Source organism: Acomys russatus, chromosome 2 (assembly GCF_903995435.1).
Source record: "Acomys russatus chromosome 2, mAcoRus1.1, whole genome shotgun sequence".
NCBI lineage: Eukaryota > Metazoa > Chordata > Mammalia > Rodentia > Muridae > Acomys > Acomys russatus.
This window is the reverse complement of record NC_067138.1, coordinates 43919911-43925497: the sequence shown is the minus strand read 5'-3', so window position 1 is coordinate 43925497 and position 5587 is coordinate 43919911. Positions and strand designations below refer to the sequence as shown.

The 5587-nt window shown below is 41.5% G+C and overlaps 1 non-coding gene across 1 annotated transcript; it reads right to left on the bottom strand.

Moving 5' to 3' along the window:
• Positions 1-4290: 4290 nt before the first annotated feature.
• On the bottom strand, positions 4291-4432 carry LOC127207679 (small nucleolar RNA SNORA48). The gene has a single exon (XR_007832950.1). It is a non-coding gene; the product is annotated as a small nucleolar RNA SNORA48 (small nucleolar RNA).
• Positions 4433-5587: the final 1155 nt, after the last annotated feature.

Sequence of the window (5587 nt, the reverse complement as noted above, 5' to 3'; positions counted from 1 at the left end):
GGACACAAGCTCCCATCCATAACTAAGAAGTAATCTTCAATTGATAACTACTTGCAAATGAAAATTTAGTTTTCTCTGAGGGAGTTTCACTGGGAATATAAAGAAATTTTAAGGGCAAGCCCTGCATCCAGCACTAGATGGCCAAGACAAAAAGAATTCAATGGCATCTTTGGTGGTTTCTTGTCTCATAATGCATAGTTGGTGCATTTCTTTTTTTTATTTATATTTTTAATTTTTTTTGCTTCTTTACAAATTCTTTACATATGTATTATGGCTTCTGGTTTTGTACTTTTATGTGATTCCTGTGTGTAAATGGGTATGTTTATGCACCTATATGTGTTTTTTGTGCCTTTACTTTTTATCTTTCTTATGCTTATTTGCTTGTTTTCTAATTCTATTTGTTTGTTTTCATATTCTTTAGATGCTTGTTTGCTTTCTAAAGAGAGAAAGGAAGGGAGTGGACTCAGGTGGGAGAAGTGGCAAGGATCTCAGTGGAAAACATAACCAGAATGTATTGTATAAAAAAAGAAAATAAAAAAGAATCAGAATAAAAAACATTAAACTTGGACTGACACACTTCTAAACGGACCCAGATAAGAAGTAGGTTTCCATGCTATTTTGAAAGGAGGCCTCTGCTTTCTTTTGTACTGTCCTTTCTAAGCATTAAGTAAAGCTATGCCTACTTTTCCTTTTCTCACAAATAGTATGTTAGACATTTCAATCAAACTGGTTTAGTTTCAATAAAGAATGCTTTTCCTAGAAACAGATATAAGCAGATAAATTTAAAATTAGATCATGCTTATGTTTGTCTTTTAAGAAATGCATAACTGGCCCTCTATGAGTTCCTTACTTACAAAGCCTCTTAGTCTGGGACAAAAATTATTAGTGGAAAATATGCTGGTATTGAACATGTGCTTAAATGTTTTGCTTAGCATCATTAAATAATATAGTCTAACAACTCTTTACATAATATTTACTTTGTATTCTTCTAACCTAGAAATGAACTCAAATAAATAGGAAATTTTGTCTATATTATATGCAACTACTAGGCATTAAAATCCATAGATTTAGCTGGGCATGGTGGTTCATGCCTGCAATCCCAGTACTTGAGGAGGTAGAGGCAGGCATATCTTTGTGAGTTCAAAGCCAACCTTGTCTACAGTGTGAATCCAGGATGGACAGCCAAGGCTATACAGAGAAACCATGTCTCAGACAAACAACAAACAAACAAACAATGATCCATAGATTTTACTATTGATAAGAGAATCCTGAAAAAAAGAAGACTGTTGAAATAACAAATTCACTAAGAGCTTTGTTGTAAAGTTTTTAGTAATGTTCATACAAAAGACAACAGCAGGCAGACGTGTTCTCAAACACTCCAATCAGACACGGGGCCAGATGATGGAGGTTCATGTCCATGGTGTTCCTGTGTGGGTATTCCAAGAGTCTTAGAAAGAGACACTCCTTGGGCAGAGCAAAAGTGCCTGGTGGCAAAGGTTTATGTAATCATGTATATAGTTTTTAGCTAAAAGTCTTCAACAATTCTCACATGTTTTTCCATTGAGTACTTGAGTCACCACTGTCCATAAACATGGGCATTGCTTCAAGAAACATTTATGGAGCCCCTTACAAAACTATTCTCAGAGTAGGGCAGATACATAGTATGGAGCAATACTGCCTGTGGCAAACTCTAAGGAATCCTTGTATCTTCTGGCATAGTATCACTGCCTTTTATCATTCTGTATTTAAAATGAAGATTATTGTCAATTATTTACAAACAAAGGAAATTTAGTCTCCCAACCTGGATGAATATGACAAATTTCTTGATGTTCTTATAATTATTCCATCCTTTAATTCCAGGAACACATTTTCCCCTTCATACCTTCCCTAGTCCAACATGGAAATAGTACCATTCTAATTTTGTGTCACTCATCACACTGTAACACATAGCTGTCATGAGTCAGGTCTTTTATTACCTACCACAAGCCTTCAATTGTTGTTATTCTGACACAGAGGATATGTCACTAGAGAATCTGTTTGTGATCACATTAGCATTGCTAAAAATGAGAGATGAAAAAAATAACCTGAGGTGCCTAATACAAATTTTGATCTCATAATACAGTTTCTGTCTTATCTTTTGTAAACAAACATTGCTTCATCATTTGAGCCTAGAAGTGGCCAGCAATTAGAATTATACACACCAGAAATATCAACAGTTTGGAAGCATATAATAATTGTGCTTCCATACTGAGCTATAGCATTTATTCCTATGAACTGAATAGTTGACATAAATATTTTGTCCTTTACTTATATGACTAGAGGGATTTAACTATGATTAGAGGGATTTGACTCTTCTTTTTAAAACTTATTATTCATTCTTTGTGAGTTTCACATCATGGCCCCAGTCCCACTCATTTCCCCATCCCTTATTATATGACTTGTACCCTTGCAACCTCCCCCTGGATACACACACACACACACACACACACACACACACACACACACACACACATATCCACATTAAAAACAAAAACAAAAACAAAGTAAAGAAGCTGTAGTATATCACAGTGTGTTTCACAGTATATCCTCTCCATCCACATATCTTCACTTGCAAATATTTGTTGCAATGAGCCTGGTTGAGATCTCTGGTTTCTGTAACACTATCAATCCTGGAGCCTCCTTCCAGTTTTTCTGTTGTTGCCTGTGTCATCAAGATCCTGTGGATCAGCAGGACAGGCCTTTTCATGCATCCTAACTGTTTGAAGATGACATAGGTTTTTAGAATGGGCCAACTCAGAGCCCTGGATCTGGACCTGGGTCATAGCTGTGGGGATCAGCTGCTGTTTCTCCCTTATCTGCACCAACCACCAGGGCCAGCCCTGCTCTGGCTAGTCCACCCAGTGCTGCCTTTAGCAGGAGTCAGGGTGAGTCCTCCTGCTCTCAGGGCCTCAGGACTGGGTCACCTGCACTCATAACTCCAGAGCCAGCTCCACTGTGCTGCCAAGCCAAAGTTCAAAGCCCACCCTCTCAAGTGTTGCAGCATGTGAGGGGCTAGGCCAGTCCTCTCACTTTCATACTCTCCAGGCTGGATTAAGGGTGCCTTTGCCCTCAGGGACAACTCCACTGTATTTCTTAAGGGAGGTGCAATTTCCCAAGCCAGCTCTCTGGAATGCCAGAGCCAATGAGGGAGCAGAGTTAACTCTCATACTCTCATGGCCACAGGACCAGCTCTCTTGGTTACAGCAGATGAGGAGGTGGTGAGAGGGAGGGCATCACTCATGTGCCCTTGCTATCTTACACATGATGAGTGGCAGGGTCAGTTTTCCTACTTGATGGTCCCCAGGGCCTGCTCACCTTGGCCCCTATCTCCAGGGTTAGCTCTGCTCTGCTGTCCAGGCAAAGTCCAGGAGAGCACCAGCTCTCCTGAATATGGCAGCTGGTGAGGGACAGGGTTAGCTGTCCTGTGCAGATGACCCTGTGAACAGCTTTTTTGACTGCCTGAGGTGGGGGTGGACAGGGTCAGATCTCCTATACTCACACCCTCAGGATGGCTTACTACCTTCCCACAAATCTCAGGTCCAGCTTCACTGTGCTTCTGGTGAGAGATGGGGCCAGCTATTCAGAGCACGGTAGCTAATAAAAGGCAGAGCCAGTTCTGCAAAGCCCTTGGACATCAATGTGGTCCCCAGCATCTGCCCCTATCAACGATGTCCCCATGTTCTGTAATGGTAATATGAGCTACATGGACCTCAGCACCGACCCCTGCAGCTATGTAGCATAGCCATGGACCCAGACATGTTCCTCAGCAGCAGTTCATGCTGAGACCTCACCATGGCCCCAGGTGACAGGGATGGCCACTCGCAAAAGGCTACCCCTCTCTACCCTTAAGTCTCCAGTTCTCTTTTCGTAATGCTTGAGCTGCTCCACTCCTCTTTCTCTCCTATCTGGCCACCACATATTCGCACACCGTAGTGGCTCTTTCTGCAGGCTGGCCACACAGCTGGCAGGCCCCACAGCTGGCAGGTTTCTATGGCCTATACCAAGGGCAATTCTGTGGGTGGAATGGCAGTCCGAAGATCTCTGTGGTCTTCTTCCTACCAAGCTGCACTGTGTGGTGGTAGTGGTAGTGGTGGGGTGCTCTGTGTGTCTATGGCCAGCTCAGACATGAGGCTGAAGTCAGGTATGTGGGCATCTTTCCCCATCCACACTATATGGCATGAGGGGACACAGGCCTCTATCTTTTTCCTCTCATGCTGTGCTTCCTAGATTTAATTTGATTTGATTTGATTTTTATGCATCCTAGGTATAAAATAGCTTTGAACACTAAGCCAGGCATTAAGCTAGGATGATTAAAGGATTGCCCTCTGATCTGCCCCTGACTGATATAAGAACAATACCACCAACAAGGTGTCTCTGCCCACTGCCAAGGGGTGGATTTAACTCTTATTATAAGATCCAGTTTAAGTCTGTAAAATAATAATAAGCTCGAGGTTGGAGAGATGGCTTAGTGGTGAAGAGTATTGGTTGCCCTTGCAGAAGACCTGGATTTAGTTCTCAGAACCCATTAGTGAGTGGCTCACAATGGTGTATAATTCCAGTTCCAGAGGATCTAATGCTCTCTTCTGGACTCTTTTGGCAGTGTACACACAGGGTACACACACATGCAAAATACCAATACGCATAACATAATAAAAGCAATTTTTTAAATAAAAGAATAAATTCAGAATGAAAGGTAAAAATTCACTAACTTACATCTTGCATAGGTGAATATAGTGATATTGCCCACACTGGGGTTTCTTCAATCCACACTTCTCTTCCCTCACAACCCCCTGCTGTGGCTGGGCTCCTGTTTATCTGCCTCTCAACAAACACTGGGATCCTACAATCTGTCATGTGCATAAGTAAATTACTAATAATGATGTGTTTGTGGATGGTTTTTTCCATGGGTTTGACTATAAGGATTGGACCTGTGTGGCAAGTTTTTCCCAAAGGAAGCTTCCTGAACATCTTTCTACTTTGGAGTTTTCCGTATCCAAATTGCCATATCTCAGCTGATTTCAGGAACAAGCACTCTGAAATAAACACTGATAAATATCCCAGGGGCTTACACACATTTTTTTTTATTGGAAACTGAGTGTACCTCCAAAGGGTGATGCTATTGTGTGGATGCATCTCCAAACTCATGGCTTACATCCTTAATCAAAGTGGTTGGACAGAGCAGTGTTTCTTAATCTGTAGGCTGAGAAACCATTTCATGTGGGTCATCTAAGACCATTAGAAATATCAACTGTTTATATTATAATTCATAACAGTAGGAAAATTATGAATTAGTACAACAATAATTTTAAGCTTGGTGTCAACGTGTGAGAAGCTGTATTACAGGGCTGCAGCATTAGGAAGGCTGAGAACCACTGTAAGAGGCCTGTAAGAGTGAGAAGCCATGGAAGTAGAAACCCTATCGCTGAGGTTGCTGCTTTACAAACAGGGCAAACAGGGTCCTGGAGAACTTTTGCTATTCTCTGTCACTAGCTTGAACACAGCTAATATGTTGTGGCACAGTTGGAATGTGCCACTGAGGAAGAACGGG